Source organism: Ranitomeya imitator, chromosome 3, assembly GCF_032444005.1.
Source record: "Ranitomeya imitator isolate aRanImi1 chromosome 3, aRanImi1.pri, whole genome shotgun sequence".
NCBI lineage: Eukaryota > Metazoa > Chordata > Amphibia > Anura > Dendrobatidae > Ranitomeya > Ranitomeya imitator.
The window spans coordinates 817754897-817776481 of NC_091284.1; the positions used below are offsets into that span (position 1 = coordinate 817754897).

General features: G+C 44.7%; 1 protein-coding gene and 1 long non-coding RNA gene across 3 annotated transcripts in view; one reads left to right on the plus strand and one right to left on the minus strand.

Annotated features, from left to right (window-relative positions):
• TENM4 (teneurin transmembrane protein 4) overlaps window positions 1-21585 on the plus strand; it is a 1627060-nt gene that overhangs the window by 972159 nt on the left and 633316 nt on the right. The window lies entirely within an intron of this gene.
• The window catches only part of LOC138671282 (uncharacterized), a 136810-nt gene continuing 135165 nt past the window's right edge, over window positions 19941-21585 (minus strand). Inside the window, exon 3 of the long non-coding RNA XR_011319447.1 lies at window positions 19941-20061. This is a non-coding gene — a long non-coding RNA (uncharacterized lncRNA). The remainder of the gene's footprint in view (window positions 20062-21585) is intronic.

Here is a 21585-nt window from a genome sequence, read left to right on the forward strand (position 1 = left end):
CAAAAATTTGCATGTAACACCAAAAACAATTGACCTCAAAGAGGATCTGTGTCCGTTTTGCTAAATACTTTACTACAATGGACGGACCAGTTTGGTGCTTCTGATGTAGCTCTTTGTCTAGGCTGGATACGCTTGTAACGAGCCCTATGATTTTTGGCCTCTCGATATAAACTCCGGCGTTTTATGCGATATCTGCGGTCTACGGTCCTGTCCTGACACTTGTACGTATCACCTGCTAATAGTGACTCCTGGGAGCGTCCGCAGCGCCTCTTCTCCATCAAATACAGTTATTCACTGTTACACATTGTCTTTAAATCATGACACATACGACGTCTTATTATTTTTACTTTTATTCCTAGATGAACCATTCCAGAGAAATATGCACCGTCAATTCCCTCCATTCCTTCTACTCACATCTTTCAGCCTTTGCAGTAAAAAACCCATCTATGAAGAGTAGGGGGAAGGGGAGCATGCTCAGCTCAGTGATAGTCCTAAAAGAAGAAGAATGATCGGAGAACGTCCCTTCACTCCCGGCAACCGGCGTAAATCTTTCCCAGTGTTTTATATGTGGTAGGAAAGTGTTTATATCAGCTATTATATAGATAGAGAGCCGTATACATCTCTTTATGGAGGTCGCTGGGAAGAGTTTACAGCAGTAAACCTTCACATTTTATGGAAACGCTTCCATACTTTTAGTCACTGTTAAGTTTTTTTTTTTTTAAATGCTTAGAAATTTTTTCCGCAAATATTTAAAAGAAAACCATCACCAAAATTTATTTACTGGATCTAATCTGTACATCTAGCGCAAAGGAATCATTTTTGTAATGTTGTTAAAGCATGTGGTTTAGATTGACACGAGATACTGTGGTTATGCTCCGTAGAAGGTACTGTGTTGTACAGGTACTGTGGTTATCCATGATATGCGGTACTGCTGCTATCGTTGGTAAGAGGTACTGCGATTATCCTTGACATAGGGTACTGCCGGTATCCTTGGTATGGGGTACTTTGGTTATATGTGGAATGAGATACTATGGTTATCCTTGGTATAGGGTACTGTGGTTTATCCTTGGCATGAGGTACTGCCGGTATCATTGGTATGAGGTACTGTCGTTATCCTTGGCATGGGGTACTGTGGTTCTTCATGGAATGAGGTACTGTGGTTATCCTTGGCGTGGGTACTGTGGGTATCTTTGTGGAATGAGATACTGTGGTTATCCTTGGTATGGGGTAGTGTGGGCATCTTCGCGGAATAAGGTACTGTGGCTATCTTTAGTATGGAGTACTGTGGTTATCCTTGATATGTGATACTGTGGGTAACCATATTATGAGGTATTCTGGTTATTGTTAGTATAAGGTACTGTGGTTATCTTTGCTATGAAGTACTGTGGTTATCTTCGTTATGAGGTAATATGGGTATCCTTGTTTTGGGCAAAGTACTGTGGATATCCTTGCTATAGGGTTCTGTGAGTCTCTGTGGGTATCATTGGTAGGAGGTCCTGTGGTTATCCTTGGTATGCAGTGCTATGGTTACCCTTGCTATGAGACACTGTGGTTATCCTTAGTATGAGGTACTATGGGTATCCTTGTTCTGGGGTAATGTGGATATCCTTGGTATAGAATATTGTGGTTATCCTTGGAATGAAGTACTGTGGTTATCCTTTCTATAGGGTTCTGTGGGTATCATTGGTAGGAAGTCTTGTGGTTATCCTTGGTATGCAGTGCTATGGTTACCCTTGCTATGAGATACTGTGGTTATCCTTAGTATTAGGTACAATGGGTATCCTTGTTCTGGGGTAATGTGGCTATCTTTGGTAAAGAATACTGAGGTTATCCTTGGAATGAAGTACTGTGGTTATCTTTTCTATAGGGTTCTGTGGGTATCATTGGTAGGAGGTCCTGTGGTTATCCTTGGTATGCAGTGCTATGGTTACCCTTGCTATGAGATACTGTGGTTATCCTTAGTATTAGGTACTATGGGTATCCTTGTTCTGGGGTAATGTGGATATATTTGGTATAGAATACTGTGGTTATCCTTGGAATGTAGTACTCTGGTTATCATTTCTATAGGGTTCTGTGGGTATCATTGGTAGGACGTCCTGTGGTTATCCTTGGTATGGGGTACTGCGGTTACCCTTGTTATTGTGTACTGTGCACAGTAGGAAGACGGAGGACTTAGTCCAGCACACCCATCCTAAAATCTGTAAGTTTTATTTGTTTATACTAAAACATATTAAAAGAAACCTGACGCGTTCTTGGCGCAGAGCCGCGCCCTTCGTCAAGTCATCTTATCACTAAGGACGCGAATCTGCACCAGAAATGCGTCAGGTTTCTGTTAATATGTTTTAGTATAAACAAATAAAACTTACAGATTTTAGCAGGATGGGTGTGCCGGACTAAGTCCTCCGTCTTACTATTGTGGATATACTTGGTTATCCTGGCTGCTGGGTATTGTCGTTGTTCTTGGATATGTGGTACTGTGGTCATCTTTTCAATAAGATACCGTGGGTATACTTAATTACCAAGAGTGACTTAACAATAAGTTAATGGCACTTCATACAATGTACCAGGATGCCAGTGTCAAGGGAGTCAATTGACTTGATTTAAATAAGTCCCTCAATATTTTGACCAATATGTCATCTCTCATTAAGCAGTTATTTACTTTAAGTGTTGGGTATAGCGGCGTCCCTCAAACTAAGCACTCTGAGATTTTTTTTTAAATTCCTTTTTTAGATTGGTTTTCTAATAAAGAATGATTGATTTTAATTATGATAGTTCTCTTCTTTTCTCTGGATGACCATACTGTATTTAGCCAGAGTATGTGCTTGATGTTGGTATAGTTGCTATGGCGTACTGTGGTTATCCTTGGTATTAGGTATTTGTGATCATCCATGGTATGGAGCACTTTGGTTACCCTTAACATGAGATACTGTGGTATATACTGTATGAAGTTGGGTACTGTCCTTGTTCTTGGCATAGGGTACTGTGCATATTCTTGGTATGGGGAGCTGTCATTATACTTGGTGTTGAGTACTTTGGTTACCCTTGATATTAGGAACTATTGGTATCTTTGGTATGGGGTACTGTCATTGTCCTTGGCATGGATTTTGTGGTTATTCTTGCTATGGGGCACTGTGGTACTGTTGTTGTCCTTGGCATGGGGTTTTGTGATTATCCTTGCTATGGGGCACTGTGGTACTGTCATTGTTCTTGGCATGGGTTTTGTGGCTATCCTTTCTATGGGGCACTGTTGTTATACTTTGTATGGAGTACTTTGGTTTCCCTTTATATGAGGTACTGTGGTTATACTTGATATTGGGTAGTTTTGTTGTTCTTGGTATGGGGTATTGTGGTTATACTTGGTATTGAGTACTTTGGTTACCCTTCATATTAGGTACTGTTATTATGTATGGTACTGTTGTTGTCCTTGGTATGGGGTTTTGTGGTTATCCTTGTTATGGAATACTTTGGTTAATATGATATACTGTGGATATTCTTGATATTGGGAACTGTCATTGTTCTTGGTATGAGGCACTGTGCAAGTGCAAAACAGAGTGTAAGAATACAATTTCTCACCTTGCTGCAGCTGGTGTTTTGCATGTCCAATCTTCCAGGAAGCTCCCACATTTGGAACTTTCTCCCATCTCCCTACCTCATCTCTGGAGCTCAGCCACAGTGATCTTGGGGTTCTTCTTTACCTCTCATCAAGGCTCTTCTCCAACGATTGTTCAGTTTGGCTGGACGGCCAGGTCTAGGGAGACTTCTGATGGTCCCAAACTTCTTCCATTCAGGGATTATGGAGGCCACTGTGCTCTTAGGAACCTTGAGTACTGCAGAAATTTTGTTGTAACCTTGGCCAGATCTGTGCCTTGCCACAAATCTGTCTCTGAACTCCTTGGCCGGTTCCTTTGACCTCATGATTAAGTCAAAGCTCATGATTATGTCAAAGGTAACTTTGACATAGTGGGAATAACCGAGACACGGTTAGATGAAAGCTATGACTGGGCAGTTAACTTACAGGGTTACAGTCTGTTTAGAAAGGATCGTAAAAATCGGAGAGGAGGAGGGGTTTGTCTCTATGTAAAGTCTTGTCTAAAGTCCACTTTAAGGGAGGATATTAGCGAAGGGAATGAGGATGTCGAGTCCATATGGGTCGAAATTCATGGAGGGAAAAATGGTAACAAAATTCTCATTGGGGTCTGTTACAAACCCCCAAATATAACAGAAACCATGGAAAGTCTACTTCTAAAGCAGATAGATGAAGCTGCAACCCATAATGAGGTCCTGGTTATGGGGGACTTTAACTACCCGGATATTAACTGGGAAACAGAAACCTGTGAAACCCATAAAGGCAACAGGTTTCTGCTAATAACCAAGAAAAATTATCTTTCACAATTGGTGCAGAATCCAACCAGAGGAGCAGCACTTTTAGACCTAATACTATCTAATAGACCTGACAGAATAACAAATCTGCAGGTGGTTGGGCATCTAGGAAATAGCGACCACAATATTGTGCAGTTTCACCTGTCTTTCACTAGGGGGACTTGTCAGGGAGTCACAAAAACATTGAACTTTAGGAAGGCAAAGTTTGACCAGCTTAGAGATGCCCTTAATTTGGTAGACTGGGACAATATCCTCAGAACTAATAATACAAATAATAAATGGGAAATGTTTAAGAACATCCTAAATAGGCAGTGTAAGCGGTTTATACCTTGTGGGAATAAAAGGACTAGAAATAGGAAAAACCCAATGTGGCTAAACAAAGAAGTAAGACAGGCAATTAACAGTAAAAAGAAAGCATTTGCACTACTAAAGCAGGATGGCACCATTGAAGCTCTAAAAAACTATAGGGAGAAAAATACTTTATCTAAAAAACTAATTAAAGCTGCCAAAAAGGAAACAGAGAAGCACATTGCTAAGGAGAGTAAAACTAATCCCAAACTGTTCTTCAACTATATCAATAGTAAAAGAATAAAAACTGAAAATGTAGGCCCCTTAAAAAATAGTGAGGAAAGAATGGTTGTAGATGACGAGGAAAAAGCTAACATATTAAACACCTTCTTCTCCACGGTATTCACGGTGGAAAATGAAATGCTAGGTGAAATCCCAAGAAACAATGAAAACCCTATATTAAGGGTCACCAATCTAACCCAAGAAGAGGTGCGAAACCGGCTAAATAAGATTAAAATAGATAAATCTCCGGGTCCGGATGGCATACACCCACGAGTACTAAGAGAACTAAGTAATGTAATAGATAAACCATTATTTCTTATTTTTAGGGACTCTATAGCGACAGGGTCTGTTCCGCAGGATTGGCGCATAGCAAATGTGGTGCCAATATTCAAAAAGGGCTCTAAAAGTGAACCTGGAAATTATAGGCCAGTAAGTCTAACCTCTATTGTTGGTAAAATATTTGAAGGGTTTCTGAGGGATGTTATTCTGGATTATCTCAATGAGAATAACTGTTTAACTCCATATCAGCATGGGTTTATGAGAAATCGCTCCTGTCAAACCAATCTAATCAGTTTTTATGAAGAGGTAAGCTATAGGCTGGACCACGGTGAGTCATTGGACGTGGTATATCTCGATTTTTCCAAAGCGTTTGATACCGTGCCGCACAAGAGGTTGGTACACAAAATGAGAATGCTTGGTCTGGGGGACAATGTGTGTAAATGGGTTAGTAACTGGCTTAGTGATAGAAAGCAGAGGGTGGTTATAAATGGTATAGTCTCTAACTGGGTCGCTGTGACCAGTGGGGTACCGCAGGGGTCAGTATTGGGACCTGTTCTCTTCAACATATTCATTAATGATCTGGTAGAAGGTTTACACAGTAAAATATCGATATTTGCAGATGATACAAAACTATGTAAAGCAGTTAATACAAGAGAAGATAGTATTCTGCTACAGATGGATCTGGATAAGTTGGAAACTTGGGCTGAAAGGTGGCAGATGAGGTTTAACAATGATAAATGTAAGGTTATACACATGGGAAGAAGGAATCAATATCACCATTACACACTGAATGGGAAACCACTGGGTAAATCTGACAGGGAGAAGGACTTGGGGATCCTAGTTAATGATAAACTTACCTGGAGCAGCCAGTGCCAGGCAGCAGTTGCCAAGGCAAACAGGATCATGGGGTGCATTAAAAGAGGTCTGGATACACATGATGAGAGCATTATACTGCCTCTGTACAAATCCCTAGTTAGACCGCACATGGAGTACTGTGTCCAGTTTTGGGCACCGGTGCTCAGGAAGGATATAATGGAACTAGAGAGAGTACAAAGGAGGGCAACAAAATTAATAAAGGGGATGTGAGAACTACAATACCCAGATAGATTAGCGAAATTAGGATTATTTAGTCTAGAAAAAAGACGACTGAGGGGCGATCTAATAACCATGTATAAGTATATAAGGGGACAATACAAATATCTCGCTGAGGATCTGTTTATACCAAGGAAGGTGACGGGCACAAGGGGACATTCTTTGCGTCTGGAGGAGAGAAGGTTTTTCCACCAACATAGAAGAGGATTCTTTACTGTTAGGGCAGTGAGAATCTGGAATTGCTTGCCTGAGGAGGTGGTGATGGCGAACTCAGTCGAGGGGTTCAAGAGAGGCCTGGATGTCTTCCTGGAGCAGAACAATATTGTATCATACAATTAGGTTCTGTAGAAGGACGTAGATCTGGGGATTTATTATGATGGAATATAGGCTGAACTGGATGGACAAATGTCTTTTTTTCGGCCTTACTAACTATGTTACTATGTTACTATGTTACTATGATTCTCCTTTGGTCTGACATGCACTGTGAGCTGTGAGGTCTTATATAGACAGGTGTGCGCCTTTCCAAATCAAGTCCTATCAGTTTAATTACACACAGCTGGACTCCAATGAAGGACTAGAACCATCTCAAGGAGGATCACAAGGAAATGGACAGCATGTGACTTAAATATGAGTGTCTGAGCAAAGGGTCTGAATACTTATGACCATGTGATATTTCAGTTTTTCTTTTTTAATAAATTTGTACATTTCTGTTTTTTTCAGTCAAGATGGGGTGCAGAGTGTACATTAATGAGAAAAAATTAACGTTTTTGAATTTACCAAATGACTGCAATGAAGCAAAGAGTGAAAAATGTAAAGGGGTCTGAATACTTTCCGTACCCACTGTAGGTACTGTTGTTATCTTTGGTATGGGGTAATGTAATTGTTCTTGGCATGGGATACTGTGGTTATCCTTGGTATGGGGCACTGTTGTTATACTTGGTATGGAGTAGTTTGGTTACCCTTGATATGAGGTACTGTTGTTATCTTTGGTATGGGTTACTGTCGTCCTTGGCTTGGGGTTTTGTGGTTATAATTGGTATGGAATACTTTGGTTAATATGAAGTACCTTAGTTATACTTGATATTGGGTACTGTTGTTGTCATAGGTGTGGGATACTGTGGATATAGGGGTCTATCCTAGTGACTCATGTCTCTCAAGGTATAACTTGGTTATTTCCAAATGTACAGCCTTCTTTGATTTTCTATATACCCAGGAGAAAATCTCCGCACCAGCTCCTAATATGACAGAGATGGTGAGCATTGAGGAGAGAAATTTCTCCACTGTCATCATTCTCTCTCGGACGCGCGCGTCAGAAGATCCCCACATCGACTTACAATGATTGCAGGCGTTTCTGAGTGCAGCAACAATTCATTTGTCAGCTAGAGATGCAGCCGACTCATTATCCCGAGTGCAGCACTTCGCATTGTACAGCACAATATATTACAGCTCGGCAATGAGCACAGATTGGAATTTTTACAAAGCCAACGCGCTTTGCTGACATAAAATTGGAGCTTATTTTGTCGAATAAGATCTGGTGCATAATAAATGAAATGTACACACAATTACTGTATACACAGCAGAGGAAGATCTCTGACCTCCGGTCTGTTGACTCATAAGTAGGCAAAGGTATATTATGGGGCGCATGGAGAAGGGTGGCCCCCAATCTAGGTCTAATGGACTAGCAAACAAGCGAGAAGAACCAGTCAGGTGGGCACTCTGTTCATTTCTCCTACAAGGAATGGAATTCTTGTCAACTCCCCAGGAACATCTGGGAGGCTCCCAAAAAAAGGGGAGACCTCTACAAATTCCAAAAGAGTTGGAAGATCTGCCAGAGAAGTATTCCAGAAAGAAGTGTACCCCAAATTCTTCTTATGTCCCTAATACCATGCCATATATCATTCAGGGGCATGCTCACTACCATCGCTCCTATGTATACATGATGAATTTTAGATCAGAGGGGCTGTACAGCCATGCAAAGTTGAGAAGTATGACTGAACGTGCTGAGCAAGCTCCATGTGATGTACAAAGACGTCCGAGGACAGATGATAAATTTGTGATCATTTTGATTCCGTCTATTGGGGCAGCAGCTTACTGAAATAGGTGGGAATCTGTCCCGCTCTACCAAGATCTCCATATTCTGTGGAACTCCTATGAGACAATTCTCCCTGTAAGATCAGAAAAACCTGGAAACCTCCCGTACGAGTTGGCAAATTTTTAGGAATCTCCTGCAATAACACATGAAAAAACTTTTCATCGTTGCCCTTCGCAAAACACTCAGCTGTACATCTGCCTTATGCCTGCCAAAAAAGATAGCAAGAATCATGGAACTGTGGTCGAGCATGCTTCTTATTCCTCGATACAACTCTGTGGCTATTATGGAAACAGCCGAGCATGCTCTCACTCAAGAACACATAACACATGACAAGTTTTAGACCAGTGGGGTTCTGTCCATCAGGTCCCACTCTTAGGTTTAGTAGAATTAAAGTGTTATCGGAGTCCTGAACTTTGAGACCCACATTTAGTAGAATGAGAGGGTCAGTGGGGTTCTGACCTCCCGAGCTCATACTTAGGAGAATGGGAAGGTCAATGGGGTTCTAACCTTTGAAGTCCACACTTAGTCAGAACCCCATTGAGTTTCCCATTCTACTATCGGGACCCACATTTAGTAGAATCGGAAGGGGCAATAGGGTTCTGACCTTCGTGGTTCACAATTAGTAGAATGGAAAGGTTAATGGGTTTCTGACTTTTGGAGCCCACGCTAAGTAGAATTGGTAGGTCAGTGGTGTTCTGACCTTCGGGGCCCACACTTAGTAGTATGACAGGGTCAATGGAGTTCTGACCATCGGGATACACACTTAGTAAAATGGGAGGGTCAGTGGGATTCTGAACTTTGGGGTCCACACTTAGTAGAATGGGAACTTCAGTGGGTTTCTTAACTTTGGGGGCCACAGTTAGTACAATGAGAAGTTCAGTGGGATTCTGACTTTTGGGGACCACAATTAGTAGAATGGGTGGGTCATTGGGGTGGTTCTGACCATCAGAGCCCATACTTAGTAGAATAGGAGTGTCAGTGGGGTTCTGACTATCGAGGCACACATTTAGTAGAATGGCAGGGTCAGTGGGGTTCTGATACTCAGGGCACACACTTAGTAGAATGAGAAGGTCAGTAGGGTTCATAGGGTCATGACCTTCAGGGACCCAGACTTAGTAGAATGGGTGGGTCAGTAGGGTTCTGACCTCCGGGGCCATACTTAGTATGGCTAGTATAGAAACAGCTAAGTATGCTCACACCCAGAGACACATGTTCAACTTTAGATCAGTGGGGTTCTAGTCATTGGGACTCCCACCGAGTAGCATAAGAGGGTCTCTGTCCCTTTCTACCACGATCTCCGTAGTCTGTACTGTGGATTCTCACTGCTGCCCGTATACAACTCTACGGCATGTATGAAAACAGCTGAGCACGCTCACTCATACGTATACATAATTGTTAGTGGAATACCCCTTTAAGTAAAATGCATGCTCAATATAGGTAATCTCGGGAAAGAAAAATCAGCAACTTCAGTCATTCACCGATTGGATTTTTTTTTAATACTAAAGTATGTGATTAGTTTGAAAAGGAAAAGGGATTTCTGAAACTGGATCCATTAATTGAAAGCTGTAAATCCACTTGTAACATTTGTAGGAGAAATAATTACACATTGTGAGGCTGCGGTTGTGCTCTGTTATCAGCCGCGTTCAGGAAGGTTTACCGGGCTTTCTTCCACATCAGGAATTCGTAAGCCGTTGCCAGATGAAAGATTTTCTCCTTTCGTACCTTTAAGCAGAGGTAGTCGGAGTTGTGGAGCATATTTGTGTAAATATTTTAATCTGCCATGTAAAGGAGCAGAGAGCGGTGTATAATTATGCTTAGTATCCCCGCACACCGCCAGACCTTTACAGACCTTTATACCGAAGCAGAAATTAAATCAGAACTCCCACACACAAGGTTTCTATCCAGGTGCGTCCGGTGGAAGCTTCACATGTCAAGTAGGAGAATCGTAACATCCCCGGCAAACACGGATTCTTAACCTCTCCAAGACCAGACGGTCCCCGCACCAGCAAAACTGGGATCCCGGGAAAAAATGGTGCAAATAATGGAGTACATTTTTTTTCAAAGTTACCATAGGCACATCGGAATATGTATGACACTGCCCACAAAGATCTCCAAGACCCCCCGATGATCTCTAAGACCACCCGATGATCTCCAAGACCACCCGATGATCTCTAAGACCACCCGATGATCTCTAAGACCACCCGATGATCTCCAAGACCACCCGATGATCTCTAAGAACCCCTGCTGGACTGAAGTGAGAAAAAACAAAGTATTTAGCCTGAAAGAGGAAGCAGAAGGAGAGATGTGGAACCCACAAGACACTGGTGTTGACATAATCCACCTAGATCACGAGGGACAGTACATTAGCCCCCTTATCACCACAGACCACAGGTATAATATGTATCTACTAGCACAATAATATACAGACATTTGTGTAATTATCACACAGAGTCTGGCACTCGGGGGCCGCACTGAGATGGGCACTATGTAGACCTCACTGAGTCTGGCACTCTGGGGACCGCACTGTGTCTGGCACTGTAGGGACCACACCGAGTCTGGCACTCTGGGGACTGCTCCGAGTCTGGCACTCTGGGGACCGCACTGTGTCTGGCACTCTGGGGACCGCTCCGAGTCTGGCACTCTGGGGATTGCTCCGAGTCTGGCACTCTGGGGAGCGCACCGAGTCTGGCACTCTGAGGACCGCTCCGAGTCTGGCACTCTGAGGACCGCACTGTGTCTGGCACTCTGGGGACCGCTCCGAGTCTGGCACTCTGGGGACCGCACCGAGTCTGGAACTGTGAGGACCGCTCCGAGTCTGGCACTCTGAGGACCGCACTGTGTCTGGCACTCTAGGGACCGCACTGAGTCTGGCACTCTGGGGACCGCACTGAGTCTGGCATTCTGGGGACCGCACTGAGTCTGGCATTCCGGGACCGCACTGAGTCTGGCACTCTGGGGACCGCACTGAGTCTGGCATTCTGGGGACCGCACTGAGTCTGGCATTCCGGGACCGCACTGAGTCTGGCACTCTGGGACCGCACTGAGTCTGACACTCTGGGGACCGCACCGAGTCTGGCACTCTGGGGACCGCACTGAGTCTGGCACTCTGGGGACCGCACTGAGTCTGGCACTCTGGGGACCGCAACGAGTCTGGCACTCTGGGGACCGCACCGAGTCTGGCACTCTGGGGACCGCACCGAGTCTGGCACTCTGGGGACCGCACCGAGTCTGGCACTCTGGGGACCGCACCGAGTCTGGCACTCTGGGGACCGCACCGAGTCTGGCACTCTGGGGACCGCACCGAGTCTGGCACTCTGGGGACCGCACTGTGTCTGGCACTCTAGGGACCGCACTGAGTCTGGCACTCTGGGGACCGCACTGAGTCTGGCATTCTGGGGACCGCACTGAGTCTGGCATTCCGGGACCGCACTGAGTCTGGCACTCTGGGACCGCACTGAGTCTGACACTCTGGGGACCGCACCGAGTCTGGCACTCTGGGGACCGCACTGAGTCTGGCACTCTGGGGACCGCACTGAGTCTGGCACTCTGGGGACCGCACTGAGTCTGGCATTCTGGGGACCGCACTGAGTCTGGCATTCCGGGACCGCACTGAGTCTGGCACTCTGGGACCGCACTGAGTCTGACACTCTGGGGACCGCACCGAGTCTGGCACTCTGGGGACCGCACTGAGTCTGGCACTCTGGGGACCGCACTGAGTCTGGCACTCTGGGGACCGCAACGAGTCTGGCACTCTGGGGACCGCACCGAGTCTGGCACTCTGGGGACCGCACCGAGTCTGGCACTCTGGGGACCGCACCGAGTCTGGCACTCTGGGGACCGCACTGTGTCTGGCACTCTAGGGAGAGCGCCGATCCTAGCACTCTAGGGAGCGCGCCAATCCTGGCACTCTTGGGAGCGCGCCGATCCTGGCACTCTTGGGAGCGCGCCGATCCTGGCACTCTAGGGAGCACAGTCAGTTTGGCACTATAAGGACAACATTGAGTCTGGCACTCTAGTGACCGCACTATGTTGGACACTCTAGGAACTTCACTCAATTTATTGTGCCAGAGTCTTTGGAGACTACAGTGAATCAAGTACTATAGGGACTACAATCAGTCGGCATTATGAGGGGATTACACTGCCACTGACTTTACGGACATTGCTGTTTGTATGACAGTGAATGCTTTTCGGGGTCTATCCAGATTATTTAGGGGAGTAGTTTTTATCATGCTATCTCTGGTGTGTCGAGTTTCATACCTCTAATGGGGGAGTTATTAGGCAGAATGTCACTTTCCATGCTTTGCTGCTTCTGAACCCGTGACCTATGGAATTCCTACAAACCATTAACAACATTACTAATTCATTATTTCACCTAATAGTTTGTACGTATTTTGATGACATACCAGAAGCTTAATCTTCATTTTACCATTGAACAGTTTTCCTGTTCCCGTACTTGATACAAACCAACATTGCCGGCGACCGACGAGTCTCCAAATTGCAAATTTTAAATTCTGAGCGAAATAATCCTTATTTAATTCTAGCAGCCTGAGAACCGCCGATATGACACATATACATGTTGCGTATCATTTCCTTGACCTTCTCCTTGTTCTCCCCATTAATTAATTTTCCTAATTATTTTTAGAAATTAATATTAACAAGAAATAATCACCAGTCGCTATTATTCGCGTTTTCTCCCAAGAATTCCCATGTAAAAATAAACAAATGGCTTTGGATACAAGGTACAATTATCTCATTACGGAGAGATGTCACGCGGGACCCCAGCTGCGTCTTTCATAAGTCACTTTGTAGAAGCGCGAGGTCCCGCTTGACTCACTCTACGTCTCGAAATAAATGTATCGCATTCAGACAGCCATAACTTTCCTAAAAAGACCTCGCTGGGTCCTATATGTCAACTGAGCAATTGTTAACCTGATTGAAAACAGTGTTATAAGGTCGCACCATTGTCATTGTTCACGACACCCAACGTCACAGAGGAACTGATGGGAACCGGGACTCGGAAGGCGCGAGTCACAACCGGCTCCGTACAAATGACTCCTAATTACAAATTAAAGATGGGTTAACATAGAATGACCATGATGTGGATGTAATACTGTGGTAGTTCTGCGCCTTTATCCAGAAGAACATTTGTGGGGTCAGATCCTGATGTTGGGGGGTCCGGGCTCACAATCACCAGTCAAGATGTTGAATGAGGCTGAAGTCTGTCACGGCTTTGAGCGACCACCCATGTTCTCCTCCCCATGTCTGTATGGACCTCGTGCTCTGGACACAGTCGTGGAGGACAGAGAAGGGTCTTCCACAAACTGTTCCCACAAAGCCGAAGATACAAATGTTCACAATGTCTTATGCTGAAGATAAAGGATTTCCCATCAGTGGAGCTGAGGGTCCGAGGTCGCCCCCCTGATAACAGCCCATAGCATTAGCTTCCTCCACCATCTGTACAGGGGGCACAATGCAGTGAGGGGGTAACATCCTCCTGGAATCACCAAACCCAGACTCCTCCATCAGACGCAGATAGAGAAGTGCAATCCGTCACTCTACAGAACACGTCTCCTCCAGAGTCCAGTGATGGCGGCTTTACACCACTCCATCTGATGCTCAGCATTGTGCTTGGTGATGTATGGCTGCATACACTGCAGTGGGAGCACATTGTTTGTGCTGATACCAGAGGAAGTCAGTTATGGAGTCAGCAGAGCGGTGGTGACATTTCTGCCCTCTGCTCCTCAGCACTCGGCCCCCCAATATGTAACGTCATGGAGTTTCCACTTCGTGGCTGAGTTGCTGCGGTTCCTTCCAGTTCTCAATAATATCACTCACAGGTGATGGGAGAAGATTCAGGAGGAAGAAATGTCATGGACGGACTCCTGGCTCCTATTGCTCCTATGGCTTATGGCTCCTATGGCCTATGGCTCCTATTACAGGACCGCGCTGGGATCAGGAGCTCTGCACCACCGGCCAGTCTGTCATATGTTATGTGACAGAGTCACTGGTGAAGTGATGGAGGGGAGATACGCGTCACTGCACATGATGGCGTCAGTGATGTAAAACCAGAGTAGTTTCCTCCAGCACACTACGTGTTGAGAGAATGAAATGAGAGTTATGTTCTGGACTGGTTTTAGTGGCAGGGTCCACCGTATCTCAACATGCAGAGTCCTGACAGGACCTGTGTGATGTCAGGATCATGTGATCAGTCACATAATGGAGAAGTCACATGGTCTGAGTCTAAATGGCTGAAGACCAGAGCTTTCAGTGTTCAGTGTGTGCCCCTAGAGGGAGCACTCCAGGAAAGTGATGCTTGGACTTGTAAACCTGAACAGTGTGTTTGTCCTGCCACCATTTTGTTTTGTTTTCCAGTGTTGCCCAGAGGGCTGTATTTTCTTTACTACACCTTGGTATAGGCTGCCTACAATAAACCACAAAAAGAGGAAAAATCCTCCAATATTCAAGAAAACGAACCAAAAACAGGCAGAGATGCTTACCTGTCTAAATGGGCCTCAATACAATTGCACTGACAGGGTGCAGCGGACCCAAGTAAAATGGCAACTGCACAGGTGCAATACCAAATGAAACTTCATTTCAAATGAAATTTCATTAGGTATTGCACCTGTGCAGTTGCCATTTTACTTGGGTCCGCTGCACCCTGTCAGTGCAATTGTATTGAGGCCCAATTAGTCAGGTAAGCATCTCTGCCTGTTTTTGGTTTGTTGCCTAAAATAAACCAAAGGAAGCTCTTAAAGCCTGCAGTGTACCCGTGTCTACCTCCATGTGCAGCTGAGTGAGCCGACCTACCACAGTTAGTAAAGGGAGACGGCAAGGCGGGGGGCTGGAAGTTATACGCCGTGGGAAATGGAGACAGATATTATACACCCGGGACAATGGTGCTAGATGTAACACATTGGGGCAACTAGGCTGGATGTTATACACCGGGGGGCAATGGATACGGATGTTATTCATCCAGGGTAATGTGGCTAGATGTTATACACCGGGGGGCAATGGATCCGGATGTTATTCATCCAGGGTAATGTGGCTAGATGTTATACACCGGGGGGCAATGGATCCGGATGTTATTCATCCAGGGTAATGTGGCTAGATGTTATACACCGGGGTAGGCAATGGGGCTGGATGTTATACACCAGGGGTAAAGTGACCAGATGTAATAAATTGCGGGTTATGTGTCTGGATGTCATACACTGGGAAAGCAATGGGGCCGGATGTCATACACCAGGGGGGGTGGAGGTGTAATAGGGCAGGATATTATACACTGGGGTCAATGGAACTGGATGTTATACGCTAGGAGACGAGGGGACGAATGTTATGCATCGGGGGAATTAAATGAAAGGAAAAACTGCAATTCAATGGTTAAGATAAGGAGACCAATTCTTGTTACCATACGGTACACCATTTTATGAGGTGCGGAAACATAAGTTATGTCATTGCCAATGAAAGTAAAGGTGTCTTCACGTTCTCAGCACAGAATGAGTATAACACAGAGTAAAGAGATTATTCTGGGCATAGAAAAATACTATAGTTGCCTGAAATAGCTGATAACAGGGAACAATAGACTACTGGTTTTAACAGTACAGCAAATGGAGAGAAGCTCGTGTTTTGGCGCCGCGCCTCTGTGCTGCAGCCATACATCCAGTTATATGTGCATTGTCGCTGCGCCGTCCCGGGTTTTGTCTCCTTTTCTTTAGCACAATTGTATAACATCGCCCGGGTGTTATTAGCGACCTGCTGACATTAACGGCTCTGGCGGGTAGTCGTAAAACCTGCCTTTACTATGACCTTTCCAGAGGCGGATTTCTATCTGTGCATAAGGAAATACATTTTTAGATTTTATAATGCTGCGTCCAGCTGCTGCACAGCCTGGGACTATATATATTGCTCTGAGAGTAAAATTCTTAGCGGTGCAAAACATCGAAAGAAAGAAAATAAGAAAAAAAGCATTGAAGTTGCTACTGCGGAAGATCCGGGGCAGTGCACATAGCATGGACTTTTTTCCGGGTGCCCTAAAGCTCCGTGCGAGCGCAATTTGGAGATATATGGCAGTCAACATGATGCCAATAGGGTTGGATCTATGGAAAAACAGGAACCGTCGGCTCGGTGTCCCCCAGAGGCCAATGTCAGGGTCCTGGTGCAGACGGCACAGGGACATCACCGCATTGTGCCGCCTCTGCACGTCCCATCTTCTGTAGGGGAGAAGAACACGTGATCGCTTCGGATTCATTCTGGTGCTTTCACATTGTGCTTCTCTGTACATTCGTTGGTCCTGTCGGGGTTTGCGTGACGTCCTAACCCCGCCCCGCAAAACGGGATTTGGACGTATGCGCCAAAGATTCCACAGACTGGAGCCGACAGAGCGAACATGGCATGTGCGCATCATTTTCTGACGGATACGCCTACTGGAGGCAGACACTCACAGCGGCACAATACTTGCCTTGCTCCAGGTGCTGGCAAATTCACACGATGCCACTACAAATAATTTATGGGTCTGATATTAATAGAGGGTGTCTAAACATGTTTCTCGTACTCTTTTATAAAAATAAATAAATAAATAATGCAACTTGCTTTTCCATTTTATTAGCTTTCTCCAAAGTCTGTCTATCTATCCATCCATCTATCATCTTTTCTCATACCCCAAGATCGTACAACAGAGCTGGTGGAGGCGTTGGTCTGCTCCTATCAACCAAATGTACCTTCCAAATTATCCCACAAGTACCCTCACTTGTCTTCCCTTCCTTTGAAGTCCATGCTGTCAGACTCTACATCCCCTTCTCCATGCGAGTGGCGGTGCTGTATCGCCCTCCCGGCCCCTCTCATCAGTTCCTGGATCACTTTGCCACCTGGCCTCCACACTTTCTCTTTTATACTTTTCATTCCCTACTCAACCCAAGAGTGCATGCCCCAACCATGGATCTCTACGCTGACGATCTGGCCAAGTACTTCAAAGAAAAAATTTACCAAATCCGACAGGAAATTATCTCCCAATCCCTTCATACCATGCACTGTCCTCCCTCCCCCACTGCATCTAGTTCACTCTCTGACTTTGAACCAGTTACCGAAGAAGAAGTAATCAGCCTCCTTGCATCTTCTTGCCCGACCACTTGCACCAGTGACCCCATTCCGTCACATCTCCTCCAGTCCCTTTCCCCGGCTGTCACCTCTCACCTAACAAAAATATTCAACCTTTCTCTCTCTTCTGGTATCTTTCCCTCCTCATTTAAGCATGCCATCATACATCCATTACTTTAAAAACCATCCCTCGATCAAAACTGTGCCGCTAACTATAGACCTGTCTCTAATCTCCCCTTCATCTCCAAACTCCTCGAACTGGTCCACTCCCGTCTTACCCGCTGTCTCTCAGATAACTATCTTCTCGACCCTCTTCAATCTGGTTTCCGCTCTTTGCACTCTACTGAAACTGCCCTCACTAAAGTCTCTAATAATCTACTTACAGCTAAATCTAATGGTCACTACTCCATGCTAATTCTCTTGGATCTCTCCGCAGCATTCGACACTGTGGATCATCAGATCCACCTCACTGTTCTCCACTCCATCGGCCTCAAGGACACCGTTCTCTCCTGGTTCTCCTCCTATCTCTCTGACCGATCCTTCACTGTATGTTTTGCTGGTTCCTCATCCTCTCACCTTCCCCTTACTGTTGGGGTTCCTCAAGGATCAGTCCTAGGCCCCCTCCTCTTCTCTTTGTATACTGCCCCTATTGGACAAACAATCAGTAGATTTGGTTTCCAGTACCATCTCTATGCTGATGACACCCAATTATACACCTCTTCTCCTGTTATCACGCCGACCTTTTTAGTAAACACCAGTGATTGTCTTACCGCTGTCTCTAACATCATGTCCTCTCTCTATCTGAAACTAAACCTGTCAAAAACTGAACTCCTCGTGTTCTCTCCCTCTATTAACCTACCTTTGCCTGACATTGCCATCTCCGTGTGCGGTTCCACCATTACTCCAAAGCAACATGCCCGCTGCCTTGGGGTCATACTTGATTCTGACCTTTCATTCACCCCCCACATCCGATCACTGGCTCGCTCTTCTTATCTGCATCTTAAAAACATTTCTAGAATTCGCCCTTTTCTTACTTTCGACTCTGCAAAAACTCTTACTGTTTCACTTATTCATTCTCGTCTGGACTATTGTAACTCTCTACTAATCGGCCTCCCTCTTACCAAACTCTCCCCGCTCCAATCTGTCCTGAATGCTGCTGCCAGGATCATATTCCTCACCAACCGTTACACCGATGCCTCTACCTTGTGCCAGTCATTACACTGGCTACCCATCCACTCCAGAATCCAGTACAAAACTACTACCCTCATCCACAAAGCACTCCATGGCTCAGCACCACCCTACATCTCCTCTCTGGTCTCAGTCTACCACCCTACCCGTGCCCTCCGCTCTGCTAATGACCTCAGGTTAGCATCCTCAATAATCAGAACCTCCCACTCCCGTCTCCAAGACTTTACACGTGCTGCGACAATTCTTTGTAATGCACTACCCAGGTTAATACAATTAATCCCCAATCCCCACAGTTTTAAGCGTGCCCTAAACACTCATTTGTTCAGACTGGCCTACCACCTCAACACATTAACCTAACGATCCCTGTGTGGCCCATTCAAAAAACTTAAACCATAATCAGCTTTACATGAACACCCGAGCCTTACACTATGGCTGGTGCAAACAACTAAAGCAATTGTTACCATCCACCTCTCGTGTCTCCCCTTTTCCTCATAGATTGTAAGCTTGCGAGCAGCAGGGCCCTCACTCCTCTTGGTATCTGTTTTGATCTGTGTTTGTTATGCTGTAATGTCTATTGTCTGTACAAGTCCCCTCTATAATGTAAAGCGCTGCGGAATATTTTGGCGCTATATAAATAGCGCATACCTACATGTACTTAGATACATACTTTTATTAGATTATAAATAAAATTATCATTATTATTATTTTATTATTATTTATCTCTCTCTTTTATCTATATCTCATCTATTATCTACGATCTATCTATCATCTATTATCTTATATTTATTATTTATCTCTCTCTATTATCTATCTATTATTATCTATCATCTATCTCTCTCTTATCTATCTATTATCTATCTAGCTAACATCTATCATCTATCTCTCTCTTATCTATCTATTATCTATCTAGCACTCTCTTATCTATCTATTATCTATCTATTATCTATCATCTATCACATGACACTAAAAGTAAACTCTTTTTTTCTTCCAGAATAATCTTTTTTTCCAATCAAAGAGCCCCTTTAAGATTGACTAAGTCTCATTAACACCGAGGTGGGAGGATAGTTGATGTAATTTCTTTCTAAATACCGACCAAAATAACGCAGAAACATGAATATCAATGTGACGCTCGGAGCCTCGGGCGCTTCTATTATAAAAGTTGACTCACCCCAGTGGAAGCACCACTTCCCCCTTCCTTGGGAATGTCTGCGACTGGCGCTCGGCCTCAGCGATTCTTTCATTGACAGATGGCGGTGTAAAGCATTTCCTCGGGCTCTTCGTGTAAGGAGTCCTGTGGGGCTATTTACCAAGCTGATTTCTGAGCCATTTTAATGTACATTTCATGCAGCTCATTCCACTCATGTCTTGTGCTGAAATAAAAGTATTTATTACGTTAAGTCATTCTTTTCTGTACCCGTTTCCATACAACAGCGAGGAGCGGGTGATAAAATAACATGGAAAAACCCAACTTCTTAGATCTTGCTTGGACGCATTTCTTTGTGCATTTCATGGACAGTCATGTAATACTTAATTTTGCCTGCGATGCAGAGGGAAATCAAAGGGTTATCCCAATTTCGACCATTGAAGGCTGAGACCTGAACGCCAGTTCCTCAGAGGCGGGGCTACACAAACAGCCAAACTTAGCTAAACTACACAGGGTAGCACAGCAATCCCCAACTCCTATGGCCAGTCTTGAGGACCTGAGATTCCTGTCTCAGCCATGTCTCCTGCTCAGGTCCTGCAGAAGAAATGTGATAAGAGTAATTTCTGGATCCACAGTGATCAGACGATTGCTCTTTAAGGGAAGTAGTTCTAAAAATGGGAAAACCCCCTTAAATGGAAAGAGGGGTGACCACTTTTTCACGTTGGTAATATAGGAGTCGTATAGAGTACATTTTGTTTTATAAAATGGTTTATTATAACATTTTTGATAATGAAGTCCAAAATGGAAAGAAAATTAAAAAAAAAAAAAAATTTTATTATAATTAACAGCCAATCGATCATTCCTTACAAAACGTAACAAACTATTTGTCCATCATTTTTTTTTCTTTTTTTAAAGTTGGCCAACATGGTTAAAAGAAAAAAAATAATACTAATTCTTACCCACCAATCCATCACTTTTCTTCTCCTAGCAGGGTTGGAGGGCATGGGGGACCTGACAGGTTTCCTTTAATGAACATAAGTGCCCAAAAAACCCTAACCCCCGGGAGGGCAACACTTCACGATATATAGATACATTATGATCTTAGAAAATAGTCTTAAAGAAGTGTACAAATAAAATGTATTATCAATAAAAATATCGTTATCTTATATATAATTGCCTAGAATACTACTTCCTGCAATTTGTGCCAACTTCCGTGGCTTTGTCCGGAGCTAACGTCCGGAGCTAACGTCCGGAGCTAATGTCCGGAGCTAATGTCCGGAGCTAATGTCCGGAGCTAATGTCCGGAGCTAATGTGCGGAGCTAATGTCCGGAGCTAATGTCCGGAGCTAATGTCCAGAGCTAATGTCCGGAGCTAATGTCCGGAGCTAACGTCCGGAGCTAATGTCCGGAGCTAATGTCCGGAGCTAATGTCCGGAGCTAATGTGCGGAGCTAATGTCCGGAGCTAATGTCCGGAGCTAATGTCCAGAGCTAATGTCCGGAGCTAATGTCCGGAGCTAATGTCCGGAGATAATGTGCGGAGCTAATGTCCGGAGCTAATGTCCGGAGCTAATGTCCGGAGCTAATGTCCGGAGATAAGTGACGTCAACAGTGTCCAGTGTCTGATTGGTTGCCGCCTGCTGCGAGCGACCAATCAGAAACGTGCCGTACTGTGACACACTCCGCCCGCCATTTTGGTGTGATTTTTGAATTTTTACCTCACAGCAAGTTTCTACTGCGTGGAGGCGGGCC